The sequence below is a fragment of the Caretta caretta genome, chromosome 22 (assembly GCF_965140235.1).
Source record: "Caretta caretta isolate rCarCar2 chromosome 22, rCarCar1.hap1, whole genome shotgun sequence".
NCBI lineage: Eukaryota > Metazoa > Chordata > Testudines > Cheloniidae > Caretta > Caretta caretta.
The window spans coordinates 17968015-17984233 of record NC_134227.1 but is presented as its reverse complement, the minus strand read 5'-3'; the positions used below and the strand labels follow the sequence as shown (position 1 = coordinate 17984233).

Genomic DNA, 16219 nt, shown 5'->3' with positions numbered 1-16219 from the left:
GGAGTGCTGCCTAGTGGATAGAGTTCTGGACTGGGACTCAGAAGACCTGAATTCTATTCCTGGCTCCGCCATTGGCCTCCTGAGTGACCTCAGGCAAGTCATTTTACCTCGCTGTGCCTCAGTTTTCCCATCTGTAAAATGAAGACTATGATACTGACCTGTCTTTGTAAAGCACTTTGAGATCTATGGATGAAAAGTGCTGTATAAGAACTAGGTGGTATTTATTTATTTATTTATTTACTAGGTGTCCCTTTTTTTTTTTTTCCAGAGAGGAACACTTGCTCTCTCTGCCTCCTCCTTTCCAAACACCCAGATAGATCAGAAGAAACAGTAACACGGCACAGCAATTCGTGGGAAATCAAAATGCAAATCACCTGTATATCATCACAATGCAAATTTATTTTATATCATTTGGAGAATAAAAGACCTACTATTGCAGAATGGTGACAGTTTTAATGTCACTCAACAGACCATTAGCTAACCTTTCTGACAATGATCAGGCCAGCCTGGGAGCAGGCATCTGTGACCATGAGCTTTCATTGGCTAAGGAAGGGTTTACTGATTTCCGAGCAAAGATCAGATCCATGCAAACGGTGCAATGTAATTACACTGCATCATAAATATACGTTATTGTGCTCACTCGCCTGCTGTTCACTCAGATTCCAAAATATTATATTATGTTAGCTATTTATCTCTTCTCACAGCAGTTATTTTCCAAACTAATCAAAGAATTGTCCCAGCAAATAAGGAAGTTTGCCCACCTCCATAACTTCTATTGTAAGGAGCTAGCTACAGAGTAATTTTGTATTATCTACATACACACAAACTGTTCTGCTTTTGCATACAAAACAAACATGGCAAATAAGGCGGCAGGAAACATTTACAATACTGGCCTATCTATCTAGCATAGGGCTTCCTAGAATACCCACTGTCATAGCATCTAAGTACAGAGTAGAGTGGCATCTGTATATTCAAGAGTGAAGAGTGGATAAAGCATGACAGTCCTGAATCATTGTCTGAAGTTTCATTTGGTTTTTCAAAGCATTCGTGCCTTTGCACAAGTCAGGCCTGCTCAAAAGCCGCTGCATGAGTTAGGCATGCACAAAAGTGCATGTGCCCAATGCACTTATGCAAGTCAGGTGTGCCCAAAGGTGTGCATGCTCTTATGCATTTTGGGCCTTTATGTCAAGTCTCATAAGCTGGCATGTTTGGTGGGGCAAATTCTTATTTTACGTAATTTATGGGCTGAATCTTTGTTTGGTTGTTTTTTGTGTTTTGCCACATGCAGCTAATGGATGCAAATGTGACGGAGAGAAAATTAATTTAAAATCTGTTTGCTGCCTAATTTTGCTAACAGTGAAAACCTGACTCAAAAGGCTTGGAAAGGAAAAAAAAGTTTCAAATGCTCTAAAATGTCCCTCATTCTGCTCCTAATTCCACAAACTGCTTCCACCATACCCTGAGAAAATCAAAGACTCAGTGATTTGATAATACATTACCATCCTCGTCTATCATAATTATACCCAGCCAGTCAGGGATGAGAAATAATGCCACTTGACTAAGGTGACCAATCACATAACCGTAATACAAATAGCAAATGCCTCCAGGGAACAGTTTACCAACACAGTCATCTTTTCAGATGTGATTACAGCTGGAATACTGTGTCCTGTTCTGGAGACTGTACCGTCTCCAAGTTGTCCGTGTCTTTCTGGTAGTTCAGAAAAGAGAAACAAAATTTATCAGGGGCTGGATGATGTGACTTATGGTGAAACATGAAAATGAGATAAATCTGTGGGGCTAAGAGACTAGCTAGGCTAAGATTTGCAAAGTCACTCAAGGAAATTTAGGCACTTTGCATGAAATCCTGGATTCACTGAAAACAATGGCAGAACTGCCATTGAGTTCAGTGAGGCCAGGACTTCACCCAATGGGAATTAATCATTTTTCAAAATCTCAGCCTAAGTGCGTATCTTGGGGAGGGCAGGAGCTATCTGAAGAATATAAAGTCCAACTATTCCAAGACTCTAAAACTCCAAGGAAATTATTTGGGGTTCTGAACAGGAGTATAACTAAGAGTAATTGGACAGAATTAAGAAAGGCAAAATGTAGCCTGACATCGCGTTACATGGTTAAATTAGTGCCAGAGACTTGGTCGCATGGGATGATTCCCAGAGTGTATTCTAAAGGGTTAAACACGAAGGGCTTGATGCTGGTTTTATGTCTGTATAACTGCTGAAGTCAGTGGAGTTAAACTGACACAAACACATTGTGTCTGAATGGAGAATCTGCCCCGGAGTCTATTGCTGACTTGCAGTGCATGAAATAATGGATCCATGCCCATGTATAATCAGCATGTATAATGGCAGCTCCATAAATAATGTATGAGTGACAGTGATTGATAATCACATTTGGAGCATCTTAAGTGTAGCTCTGAATCCATTTTGTTTAAAATGAAAGAAAAATGGAAAAGTCTTTGCAGTAAGAGGTGCTGTAGTTGCTTGTGTTACAGATTACTTAGTCAGATACTTAGCTGATGCAAACTGGCCAAGACCACTGAACTCGGTGCCTTCAAAAGGGTATTCAAGTGCTTTCTGCCACAGATAACCCTCAAGAGGAATTTGAAGAGCTCAAGTCCAGGGTATAGAATTTGAGGTAGACACTAGTGACTGAATCTCAACTAAGAAGTTATTCAGAAGAGACAGGAGTTTAGTTGGGTTAAGACAGAGTCTGCTGTTTCTTCTAATTAGTTCTTCCCTGATTTGTAAAGTTTCTCCTTTAGTAAGTATAGCCAAGATTATCAGAACTGACGAGTGAGCTTCTGTTTTTGGGTGCCCAGTGTGGGACACCTTAAAAGGGTCTGATTTTCAGAAAATGCTGAGCAACTACCTTCTGAAAATCAAGCCCCTTTAAAGCATCTCAAGCTGTTAATCGCTTTTGGAAATCTTTTAGTGCATACGTATGACATGTCTAACTTGTACGTAGACACAGAAATTCCAAAAGGGGAGATTAAATTTAAATTCTGAGCTGTTCAATATCTCCAGTGGTCAGCAATTCTTGGTCACGTTATCTTTTACGATTAGCATCCCATCCAGGGAGACGGCTGCATATCCAGGAAGTCAGTGAGAATTCTGGCACTGTATCAAACTGTTAGGCTATTTTTTTCAGTATTTGCAGAGTACGGGAAACAAAACCTTTTCTGGGGATGGTCCAAGCTTGAGGACTCCCCTAAAGACTATCACAAAGCTCGCCACTTTCCAGTCCAAATGTAAGGCGCATTTCTTCGACCTTACTTTCTCTAGTATATAAACATATAGCAAAAGGTATATGTAATAACAACAGCCAACCAAAACAAAACACTTTTCCACGTGCTTTTCCCTCTTGGGAGAGGATGAGAGAACAAACCACACCTGATAGGTGTGTAATCACGTTGCTCAATGCACTGTTGGAAGGTGCTCAGATAAGCATGGTACAAAAACATCTATAGCATTGCATAGAACAGAACAGAGTGGTCCCTAGCATAGGATGTTCCCTGACTTGCCAAGGGAACCAAGTGTCTTTGCCATAAATCAGGTTAGGAAGAGTAAAAGAAAAGTAATAGGTAGCTTCAATGCTTTGTCATGTGAGGCTATTCTCGGTTTCTGTAAAATTCAGCAATTTCCAAGTCTATTGCATTACAGCTGCCCAGTTATAGAATTTCCACTGGGAAAGTTAATGCCCCTTTTTTGTTTTCTGCCTTTGGATCCTCAGCAAGCTGATTCTCTATCTCTTTCTATTAATATAAGACACCCCCTCCCCCAAATAGAACTTGTAGGGTATATAACGTTTGGGGTCGGACATTCATTTTTATCGAGTTGATTTCGTCAGACATAGATGATGGTAAATTAATCTGTCCTTGAAGGCCATAACATAAAGTGTGTGAAAGGCACTGAAAATTTAGTGTTACCAGTTTAGTTAAAGTGGGTGAGATTTGTGCCTCCTGGGATTCAAAGCTCACAGGGTTTCATTGACATGAAAAATTAATTAGATCTTTGGATCAGACCCTAACTGCACAAATATTCCTGCTTTTTGCCTTGACGATGGTGGTTTCTGACATCCCACAGTAGCTCATCTTACGTTAGACTCCTGAAAGATCCTCCTGGCTCTTAATCCTTTGTTTTAAACTCCTATACCAAGAAGGCTGCCTAAGGACAAAACTTTGTGAAGACTTCGGTGTTGCAGGTACATTGTGCTCAGTGCAAATCCTCTTAAAGCAACAGGATTATGTACAATGACATTTCTGTTTAAAACATGACTCACGCTGAATCGGGAGCCGCTGGTCTGTCTTGATCGTTTTTCAGCAAGGAGATCTTTGACTGTGTGTTTTACTCTCACTCCTTGGTAAACTCGTTTGCTGTAGTCTGTAGGAACTAAACAAAGGGAGCATGTGTGAGCAGAATTCAGCCAGTAAGTAGAATAAATGGAATAACTTACCAAGGTAAGGATAGCCAAATTGCCAAGTGTCTTTAAATCAAGATGGGATGTATGCCTAAAAGATTATTATTTGTATTGCAATAGTTCTTACGAATCCCGCTTGTGGATCAGGACTCCATTGTACTAGGGACTGTACGAACACAGAACAAAACGACAGTCCCTGTCTTATGTTCATTAAGAAGTTATTGGGTGTGATGATGGCCACTGTCCAGCGAGAAAGACTAATTCTCTCTGCTGCAGGAATCAGTGGGTGAAATTCTCTAGCCTGTGTTACCCAAGCGATGACTAGGGGATCATAAGTGACTTACAATCGGTGGTTAAGATTTTCAAAGTTAACTAAGGGGAGTTAGCCATTCGGCTTCTATTCATCTCAGTCGGAACTCCTATCTGACTTTGAAAATTGGTAATAAGGTGCTTTGGAAGCCCGGGTGTTGATATTTAGCACAGACATTCATACTCTGAGGCAATATTACTGTCAGTGCAACACGGACAAAAAACTCCAAACCCAAATGGTCCAGCTAAAATACATTCTCATTACAATGCTTTTGATTAAACTGTGCTGAATTCTAGATAACGAGGAACCAGTTTCTCAAGCCCACTCTCTGTTTCAGTAGGCAGCATGGTCTAGCAGACAGGGAACTAAGTCAGGAGTTATGGGTTCTAGTCCAAGCACTGCCATTGACTGCTTGTGTGGAAAGCACCATCCCAATGCAAAGGTAAAATAATTAGTAATTCTGAGTCTCATTTAGGCAGAGCAAATTCCATTAAAACAAAGAGTTGTTCCCTAGGGATGGGCTGTTTGAGAAGTCAAGGAGTTCCTGTCTCCTAGTCTTGTGCTCAGACCACTAGTCTTAGCCTTGTCCTTCAATGTCAGAGAGAATCTGTGGTCAGAGGAGTCGGTGACGGCTTTATTCTGCAGCTGCTACATATAGAGCTCATTAATTTCCGTCTTTCATTTTTGCGGCCTTCATATATAGAGGATGTGGGGTTTTCTAGGGGCAACAAGCTGCGGTTTTTCCATATCCTCATGTAATTTCTGATGCATCTTGGTTAATACCACTCACAAAATGTTACACGTCTGTAAAAAGGTTTAAGGTTGGTTTTTTAAATTATAAATCATGTGGTAATCTCAAGAGTTGCCTCAATCATACTAATTCTGCCCTGAAGTCATTTTCAGATCCTACTCACCAAAACAGATTAAAACACGTTTGAAATCACTAGCCCAAATCACAATGGAATTACAGAACAATGAGACAAAGAACAATTAGGCAGATATAGTAAAGAGGTAGTAACCTCATTTTTTGCTAACACTCATCACTGTTTTAACTAAATTTTTACTATCTTCTTAAAATGAATAACTGTCATTTACATTCAACAAAATCCAGATAGTTTAAAGATCTTGATAACATCAATTAATAGTAAGTAATATCTAAAAAGTGTAACCCCACTGACAGAGTGGGTGCTGTATCCTTCCCTAGTGGCTGGTTCACTGGCGGATAACAGCTACTACTGCTATAGTGTTACTCCTTTGGCTCAAGCGGTAGAAGTCTATACTGTGCAGTATGTTGCCTTGCATAATGAAAAAGGTGGTTTGTTTGGTGTATATTTAAGATTCTATTATTAGTTCATTTAAAAAAAAAACAACAGACCAACACTGGGTGTGAGTTCTGTGTACCTGCGAGAGGCCTCTCTTCCCTTGACACACTGCCACAGCTGTGGTCAGCGAAAGTGATGCCCATCATTATAAAAGAGAGGGATATATTATAGATGATAGGGTACTGGACTGGGACTCGGGAGACCTGCCACTGCCCTGCTGGATGACCATGGCCAATTCATGTCCCTCCCTGTGCATCAGTTTCCCTATTTGTAAAATGGGGATAATGAAAATGGCCTTTATTTGCAAAGTGCTTTACAAGAGAAAGATCAAACATGCTAGATGAGAGCTAAGTAGTATGGTGGGGGGTGAGGGTCCCAGGACTCTGGAACTTGTTCTCCACCCTCATTGGTCCAAAACTTGGTGACCTTCTGGGCATGTTGCAAAAGCCGTTTATTTGACAGGGTTTTGTGGGGAGCCTGTGGGTGTGTCTCTGGGGGTGGGGCTAATGGGGCATTTTTGTTGCTTTGATTTATCAGCTAGCTGAGCTAATTGATATTTGGGTGGTCACCACCCATTTGAACATTTAAGTTGAAGTGTTTGGGGCACCCAGAGGTTTATGTATGGGCATTTTTTATTGTTCTATAAACCTATAAGAAATAAATTAAAGGCCAGATTCCCCATCGGTGTAAATCCGTGCAACTCCGTTAAAGTCAAGGGAGCAACACCAATTTGAAGGCACAGAGAACTTTGCCTTTTATATTATGTTATTATTTGGATTGGCAGGTTGTAACTCGGCCCAGCATATCTGATTTGTTAGAAAAGCAAATAATTTCAAGCAAGACTTTTGTACTTAATTACTTGTTTTAATCTGAACCAAATATTCCCCTTGAACAGATCAAGATGAAAGAGCAAGTTGACTTGGTAGAAAATAGTCTGTTCTTCAAAGGAACTGAAAGCAGGTGGCAGTGGTAAGATATTCAGAGACTTTGGGTTAAGTTAGGCAAAGCTGTTTTTTAAGGATGAAATTTGCCCTTGTGCAGAGAGCCAATGCAAGGCCTACGAACCACTTAATAATAATAATTAATAAATACCTCGCTCTTATATAGCACTTTTCAGCAGTAGATCTCAGAGAGCTTTACAAAGCAGGGATCTACATTAGCTCAATTTTACAGATGGGGAAACTGAGGCACAGAGAAGCAAAATGACTTGCCACGGGTTGCTCAGAAGGACAGTACCAGAGCTGAAACTAGAACCCAGGACTCCTGAGTCCCAGTCCAGTGATCTATCCACTAGGCAACACTTAAGTCCCAGTGAAGCCTGCACAGGAGGGAATTTCACTCTATCTGAGATTTGGAGAGGCATATCTGTTTGTTTTTTTCTGAGTACATCTCTGCAAAACTTTCCATTTGTTTGGGTGTTTTGACTGTAAATGAGCCCAGTGATGTAGCAGGGTACAATACTGAAGGTGACTCTTTTATCCTCTCCATTGGAGTCTGCCCACGTAAAGAGCTCACACCTGTGGAAAGCAGTGAGGAGTTTAAAAAAAGGCTTTTATTCAAATGTTACAAATGGGAAGTTGATGTTTGAGTTAATCCTTTGGAAAACAAAAAGATCTGTGTTTCCGGACAGAAAGTAAACACAAACGTATCAGAGAGGAAGTATCTGATCTCTTTAAAATTTTGGTTTACTTTGCTACATCTATGCTTTTCATCATTCTGGCTCACTTTATCATTTTAATACCTACAATATTGTTATCCACAGGTGTATTTAAACTCATAGAAACTTACGTAGGGTGAAATTTGAGGCTTTCGTGGTGTTGGGTCTTTGTGTTGGTCACAGAGTGTCTAAAATTCTCTTTGACAGGGCATTGTTTGTATTATTGTGATTATTTATTTTTAATCAAATTGTGTCTGTGGCCCCAGCCAAGGTCGGGGCTCCACTGTGCTAGGTGCTGTACAAATAAAGAATAAGAGACCAGCCCTGCCCTGAAGAGTTTACAGGTGTCATAAATATAAAGGGAAGGGTAAACCCCTTTGAAATCCCTCCTGGCCAGGGGAAAGCTCCTCTCACCTGTAAAGGGTTAAGAAGCTAAAGGTAACCTCGCTGGCACCTGACCAAAATGACCAATGAGGAGACAAGATACTTTCAAAAGCTGGGAGGAGGGAGAGAAACAAAGGGTCTGTGTCTGTCTGTATGCTTCTTGCCAGGGACAGAACAGGAATGGAGTCTTAGAACTTTTAGTAAGTAATCTAGCTAGGTATGTGTTAGATTATGATTTCTTTAAATGGCTGAGAAAAGAATTGTGCTGAATAGAATAACTATTTCTGTCTGTGTATCTTTTTTGTAACTTAAGGTTTTGCCTAGAGGGGTTCTCTATGTTTTTGAATCTAATTACCCTGTAAGATATCTACCATCCTGATTTTACAGGGGGGATTTCTTTATTTCTATTTACTTCTATTTTTTATTAAAAGTCTTCTTGTAAAAAACTGAATGCTTTTTCCTTGTTCTCAGATCCAAGGGTTTGGGTCTGTGGTCACCTATGCAAATTGGTGAGGCTTTTTATCCAACATTTCCCAGGAAAGGGGGGGTGCAAGTGTTGGGAGGATTGTTCATTGTTCTTAAGATCCAAGGGTCTGGGTCTGTAGTCACCTAGGCAAATTGGTGAGGCTTTTTACCAAACCTTGTCCAGGAAGTGGGGTGCAAGGTTTTGGGAAGTATTTTGGGGGGAAAGACGCGTCCAAACAGCTCTTCCCCAGTAACCAGTATTAGTTTGGTGGTGGTAGCGGCCAGTCCAAGGATAACGGGTGTAATATTTTGTACCTTGGGGAAGTTTTGACCTAAGCTGGTAAAGATAAGCTTAGGAGGTTTTTCATGCAGGTCCCCACATCTGTACCCTAGAGTTCAGAGTGGGGGAGGAACCTTGACAACAGGTAAATAGACAAAAGGTGGGAGGGGAAGCAGAGCGGTGAAGTGACTTATAAAAGGTCACAAAGCAGGTCAGAGCTGGGAATAGCACTCACATCTTCTGAGTCCCCCTCGCACAGCTGTCTTCCCGCTGACTGAGTCTGACTCATCCACATATTGAGTCTTTCCGTTGACTCCACTAGGTATTGATTCAGGGTCCTAGTGAATAGGCTTTTGTTATTTCTGCTATAAACCCAAATGATTAAGGATATTTTCTGCTGCATTGGTCTGAAGCACAAATTCTGAGCCTGGGCATAGTTATTTTATATGCAAATAATTTCTAAAGTGTCTTAGTTCTAATAAAAATGCGTTTGGGCTTCTAATCAAGAAGCTATGAAAACAAGGTTTGCTAAAAAAACAAACGAGCAAGCAAAATTTTACAGGCGTGTGTGTGTGTATACATGTAAAATTGATTGCTTAGGGGTATTTTTAGGAAGTTTAAATATTTAATTTTAAACTTTTGAGTTGTTTAACTTTAAAACAAAACAGCTAATGCATATGATGCATCCACACTACAGATCATATGCCAAGGCACTACAGCAAAAGTGGACAATACATACATAACAGTACTTGCACTGAGAGTTTTCCACCTCTATACAGATGCCTCTAAACGTTAAATTAACAATTCGGTATTAAAAAAATAATTCTAATAGAAGTGCCCAAATAACATAGTATAGACCCCTCTTGATATGTTTTGACAAGTAAAATAATTACCTCAAGTGCCTTCTGTTTGAGTCCAAATAAAGGATTCAGGCCCCGATTCAGCAAAGCCCATGCCTAGTTTTAAGCATGTGAGTAGACTCATTAACGTCACTGGGACTATTCACATGGTTAAAGTTAGGCATGAACTATTTGAATTGGAACTTAAGGGAAAAATATAGTCTTGTATTTGATGATTGCTAAAATAGCAATATTTTTTTAAAACTGCCATCAAAAATTCCTAAAAGATGGTATAATAAAACAGAATCACTAGTGAGAATGACTGAGCAAACTAATATCTACAGTTGGGATTGAGGCCAGAGGAGTTATTCTTTACAACAGTTCAAATTACAGGTTTCTGTTTTAGAAAACTATTCACTTTCCGATTTATATACTGTTATCCTGGATTTACACCGGTATCACTGAGATCAGAATTTGGCCTACAATTAAGAAAAACTTTCTCGCAGTGATATCAATTAGTTTGTTGAATAAGCTTAACAGGGAAATAGCAGAAAAGTCCTACTGCATTAGATCTTGAAAAACAGACTTCAGAAAAAGCCCTAGCAGACGAAGGATGGATTAGATGCACTTTTCTGTAGGGTAGGCTGAAAAAATTCCATTGTAACGTTTTTCAATAAAAAATGAGGTCTTGACTAAACAATTTTTTTTGTGAAATATGTCTTCTTTCCTCAAATATTTTTTGATTTCTCATCAGAATTCACAGAACTCCAAAATTGAATGGTTCTTGGCCAAAAATTCTTGTGTTTTTTTTACAAAATGCTTAAATTTTCTACAGGATCCCTACCTCTCCTTCTCCCCCAATTTTCCAACCAGCTCTACTGTTCAGTCTGTTCCATGTCTAATTTCTGCCATTCTTTAAAACACACATAATATTGCATTTAGGGTGTTAAATAAATGAGGCCAAAATACAACAGAAGACTTGGAACCTGCTTCTCATTTACACTAAGTCCTCTTTACACCTCTCTGACAGTGTACCATGTGCACTATCAGAGCTGTATAAATGGGCCTTAGGTAAATGGGACTCAGGCCCTACAGGATGTCAATCTCAGGCTCCAGGTACACCAAATGGATAAAGCTAGGTTGGACAGTATCATAAAACTTGTTTAGCAAGACAAAGCCAGCATGAAAAACTGATCCTCAAACTGCAAATATACATAAATTGCAATGATGAGCTAATCTTGTGCCATTAGAGAAAATATGCATTGAAGCAGATCTTAAATCCAAGCAATTCTGTAAACAGATTTCTAAATACCTGTAAAGCAATTATCAGTGTTCTAGAATTGAATGCAGGACCTAGTTGACTTCAGCAGCCAAATGATTTTTTCAACTGTATTATAATGCTACTTCTACTTTGCCCCTATTCACTACTGTCATCTCAGGATCTCAAAGTGGCTTGCAAAGATGGGGCATCATGAATCCCATTTTACCAGGGGGAACTGAGGCATGGGGAGGTGAAATGACTTGATCAAGGTCATACAGCATGTCAGTGGCAGAGTCGCCACCAGAATAGTCACGCTCTCTGACCGGATGGATCCGTCCTTCTATGTACTGATGAAACTTGACCTGTAAGAGGTCAAGAACGCACATTACAAACTGTTGATGCAAAAGGAATTGGGTGAAAGATTCAATGGGAGGGGGGGAAATGATCTGTGCTGCAGGGGCTACTGAATGGGAGTGTTGTGTGATATAGCGGGAGGTAGCATAGCCCCGTGGCAGGGGCCCTGCTCTGGGATTCTGTAGGTTCTGTTCCTGGCTCAGACACTGACTAATTGTGTGACCGTAGGGAAATTACTTTACCTTTCTGCATTTTGGTTTTCCCCCATCGGTCAAATGGGGATAATGACACTGTCTCACCATTGTGAAGTAAATATAATTATCAGTACCACTGTGGAGAGGCAGTGTTTCCTTGCGTGTAGAGCACTGGATTGGGACTCAGGACATGTGGGTTCTATTCCTGGCTCAGCCACTGGTCTGCTGGGTGACCTTGGGCAAGTCACTTCCCCTCTCTGTGTCTCTGTTACCCCATCTGTAAGATGATGCTCACCTCCTTTGTAGAGCACATTGAGATCTACAGATAAAAGTAGCATATAAAAATTAATAACTAGCTCTTATTATTATGAAGCTCTTTGAGAGCTATTGACGAAAAGCACTAGCTAGGTATCAGAAGAGCCCTGTGCGGATACAAAATTTGTATCTACATCTGATCCACAAATATGGTCTGTGGCTATAAAGCGAATATCCGCAGATTTGCAGGGTTCTAGGTATTCGGTTGCTTTCTCTTCGTCATCTGTGTGTGGCTACTTTTAGATGGCATCTGTCATACAACAGTACATTTGCTTTAGAATGACCCATGCAAGCCAAGCTATATACTGTGACCCCCTTTCCATAATACATTACCCCAATTCCACATCCTGAAAAAGAGACAACAATTATTACTTGCAGGCTCTATCGTCAAATATTCTAGAATCTCATTAACTGATTTGACTTCTATCATCAGTTCCTCTGGTAAATGTGATCCCATGTCCATATATAAATATAAATGTTTACATTTTGTCTTTACTATTGTCTTAACATAAACAATATCTCAGATGGGACAGGGCTGATTTCACTGTATTTCAAGTAAAAATCAAAGGAATTACAGTCAGGAATGGATTAACTTCAGTTCAAGGAATAAGACAATTTTCATACCGATTCTTATTTAAATGAACCTGTTTACCCTGCTCTAACCCCGAACCACTGAAGCAAAGCACATGAATGTTATAGTGAAAGCTTCTTTTAAATTAGTGATTTTATTTACAAAGTAAGACCTTGATCCTGCAAACACTTATGCAAATGCTTAATTTTACTCAGACGAGTAGTAGTCCTATTGAAGTCAATTGGTCTTCTCACATATGTAAAGTTACACAAGTGCTTAAGTCATTGCAGGATCAGGGCCTATCTAATTTATCAATTATGAAATAAGGGCCCAGCACTGCAACTTTTTCTCACCTAGATAGATTCACATAATCAGTCCCCCTGAGTTTAGTGAGCCAGTGTGCTAGATCTGACACTGAGATATTAAAAACCTGAAATAACTGGCAGCAGAGAGGAGAGAACCTAACTTTGATCAGAATTTATTTCAATTTTCCAGTAAGTTCTGAAAAAGTGCATTATGAAATACGTAAGCATCCTAAATTGTATTTAGAGAAGGCTGAAAATATTAGTTAATATTGCTAAAATACTGAAATATTGAAAAAAGAAAAGGAGTACTTGTGGCACCTTAGAGACTAACCAATTTATTTGATCATAAGCTTTCGTGAGCTACCTGAATGCATCCGATGAAGTGAGCTGTAGCTCACGAAAGCTTATGCTCAAATAAATTGGCTAGTCTCTAAGGTGCCACAAGTACTCCTTATCTTTTTGCGAAAACAGACTAACACGGCTGCTACTCTGAAACCTGAAATATTGAAAATACCAAACAGTGATTTAAAGGCATATTCTTTTCTTTGCCTTTCTACTTCAGTTCAGACAACAAGTAATGTGCCCATTCCCCTGTTTTCTTTTCCACTGTTGATATTTCAATTAACCATCAGTGAGATATACATTTTATTTTTGGAAAGTTTTGACAGTGAAACTCACCAGTTTCCATTCTGAATGCTGCTATGAATTTCCCCCTTTCAGACTCTGCAAGCTTTCTGAAAATGAACCGTCAGGAGCTTTCCAGTTGAGAATGAAGTCAATGCTCATTCTCCACTAATAAAGTTCTCTTTGAGCCTGACGGAAATGTATTTTTCACAATTTAATAATGTCTCTGAAATAGCTTCTTTGGGATTTGTTTAGATGCAAATCTTCCACTGTCTGTTTCACTGCAATTTGCATGGTCAGTGCTGATCATTCTCAAAGGTTTTTCCTCTTGATTAAAAAGACATTGTATGGGTGAAAACGGAATTTCACATGCTGATGGAGGAAAAGTTATTTACCATGAAAAACCTATAAGTCATGCAGTGATCAGCAGACTCCATATAGCAGAGAGGAAAAGGGACTTGGCCAGAGAAATTGTGGGGCTCAGGAAAATGCCATATTACTTGTAGCACAATACCCCAGCATAGGATCAGGGCATCATTTTGCTAGGCACTGTAAACACAAGTAATAAAACAACAATCCCAGCCCTAGGGTGCTCACAATCGAGGTTAGATGTTAAAAAATGTAAAAGAAATCTAAGGGAGACTCTCCATGCACTGCAGTGGGCACTGGATTGGGTCTAGTGGAGTGGATTGAGACCACTGACCAGCTTCACAAAGACAATCACACCTTTCAGTCAATAACAATCTGGACCACAGATGACTAGCCATATGTCTTTACCAACCCATATTCAGTCCTTCCTGCTAGATGCTCTTTTCATAGCTCCCCAGTAAATGACCTTGGCTTGTTCCCCATTAGCATGCAAGAAGCTTCCATTCTACTAATACATTGTTGTCACTGTGTCTAGGTGGATAGTATTAGACTCCTTGCAGATAGCAATGCACTCTGATGAATTCTGCATTTCTGCTCTTCCTGAACCAAGAGGCAGAAACTCTATTTACTGTTTCTTCTTCAAATGTTATAGCTTATCCCTTGGTTCAGAAACTTGCCCTGATTATCAGTTGGGAGATCACTATTGTGTGACATTACTGGCCTCAACATGGAAATATGTCAGAGGAAAAGTGCAGTAAGAGGGACAAGGTCTGTAGTATTTTGTTTACAAGAACAGCAGGTTGTTGCTCAATATACTATGTCCTGCATAAGTAAACACTACATTTACCTATGTGAAATATTGCCAGTACATTCATCATAATCAAATAGTTCATTTCTTCTGGAATCTGTTGACAGCTCAAGGGTCTGCCAGTCCAAATCCATTCCTCTTTGTAACTCCACTGGCAGCATTACTGGAGGAGGGCTTTTATTTTTCCATCCCTCATTTGTTGTTTGGAGGAGTAGGGGGGGAACGGCTGCTGGCAAAAGCTGCTCCTGCCAGGCATGTCAAGAGAAAGAAAAGCAGCTCATGGGGAGCTGAAATAACAGAAAAATTGCAACTCCCTTCATGACATATTGAATCTACATCACTTGGCGTGTGTGTCTGGCCACGTAATGCAAAAAGGCAGAAGTCTGACAGCCCTGCCCCAGAGTTCATAGGCTAGGAGTCAGACAGGATGTAACAGAACAGACCAACAGAGTGGAGAAGGGTAGGAGGATAAGATAGAAAAAAACAGAGTTTAGCAGGAAATTATGTAGAACAAGCCAGCACCTGCCCCAGAGAGCTTACAATCAAGGTTCATGTCAAGAAGTAACAAGGAGCCAATAAAGCTTGGAAGGTGGTATTAGGTCACAGTAAAAGGAATATGTTTTTGCATACTAAGCAATAGTGTCACCTTTCTACCTGCTTACCTATTGTCAGCACTCCTCACTAGCCCTGTCTGCTTCCATCTCTTATTCCTGAATCTTATTTGCTTGATTTCTTTAGATCTAAAAGATATAGGTGAAATTCTGGCCCCATTGAAGTCTATGGCAGTTTTGTTATTGACTTCAATGGATCCAAGATTGCTCCCTAGAGTTCCAGAAGTATCTATTGACTCTAGGTGTCTTTGCTATCAATTAAAAATAATGGCATTAAAAAAACATTTGAACCTGCAGCTGCTCCTCATGCCAAGCCAAGAAAATAATGAACCAAAGATGAAATCAAAACCCAACCAATATCCTTCTTACCACAGACCCCAGTTCTTATCACACACCTGCCTTCCCAGAACATAGGACTGAGATTTTCAATGCAGTGTAGGGGTTTTAGGCACATATCTTCCATTTATTTGGTTTTCAGGATCAGGATTCGTAATAGGAAACAGATATACAGCCAATTGAGTATTGCCCTGTAACCATAACAGAACCCACTGGGTCATATTACACACCTTACACCATCCCGTTTAATTTTTCTATTCTATTTGCCTGCCCCAAAACAAACTTTGCTAATAATTTACTAAGACAAAGCACTTTACTAAGACAAAACAGATGTAATATTAATTCAAATTTTGATTTAAATCCATTGCTAAATGGAGAGCATTTTTGCTGTTTGTTGTTAAATAACATTATTTTATGTTGTGACACTGCTGTGACACTGGCCGATCAGATCATGCTAGACTGTTTTCAGGTCATTTCACTTGTGGATTAGTATAGATCAAAGTGATTAGTGTTTTGGGTGTTTAAACGTTATAAAACTGAAGGGATGTTACATACATTGTTTTAACTTATCTGTTCCTGTTATAACGTAATAGCAAACATTTAAAGCGTAAATACCCCTGTAACTAAATAACTCATCAGACATCAAAGAAGCCTGGTGGAATGCTAATGATGGACTTTATCAGAACGGCCACTGTGTGTGATGACCTGTAGTCAAAAGACTAAGTGCATTCCTCACTCATCATCATCAAAGGAAAAGTCCATGTTGGTAGAGAGACTGTC

At 39.8% G+C, this 16219-nt stretch overlaps 1 protein-coding gene across 2 annotated transcripts in view; it reads right to left on the bottom strand.

Annotated features, from left to right (window-relative positions):
- Positions 1-16219, bottom strand: part of POU2AF2 (POU class 2 homeobox associating factor 2) — a 30859-nt gene that overhangs the window by 11085 nt on the left and 3555 nt on the right. For both annotated transcript variants that reach the window (XM_075122184.1, XM_075122185.1), the window contains exon 2: positions 4297-4406. The gene's annotated coding sequence lies outside the window, so the exon portion shown is untranslated. The remainder of the gene's footprint in view (positions 1-4296; positions 4407-16219) is intronic.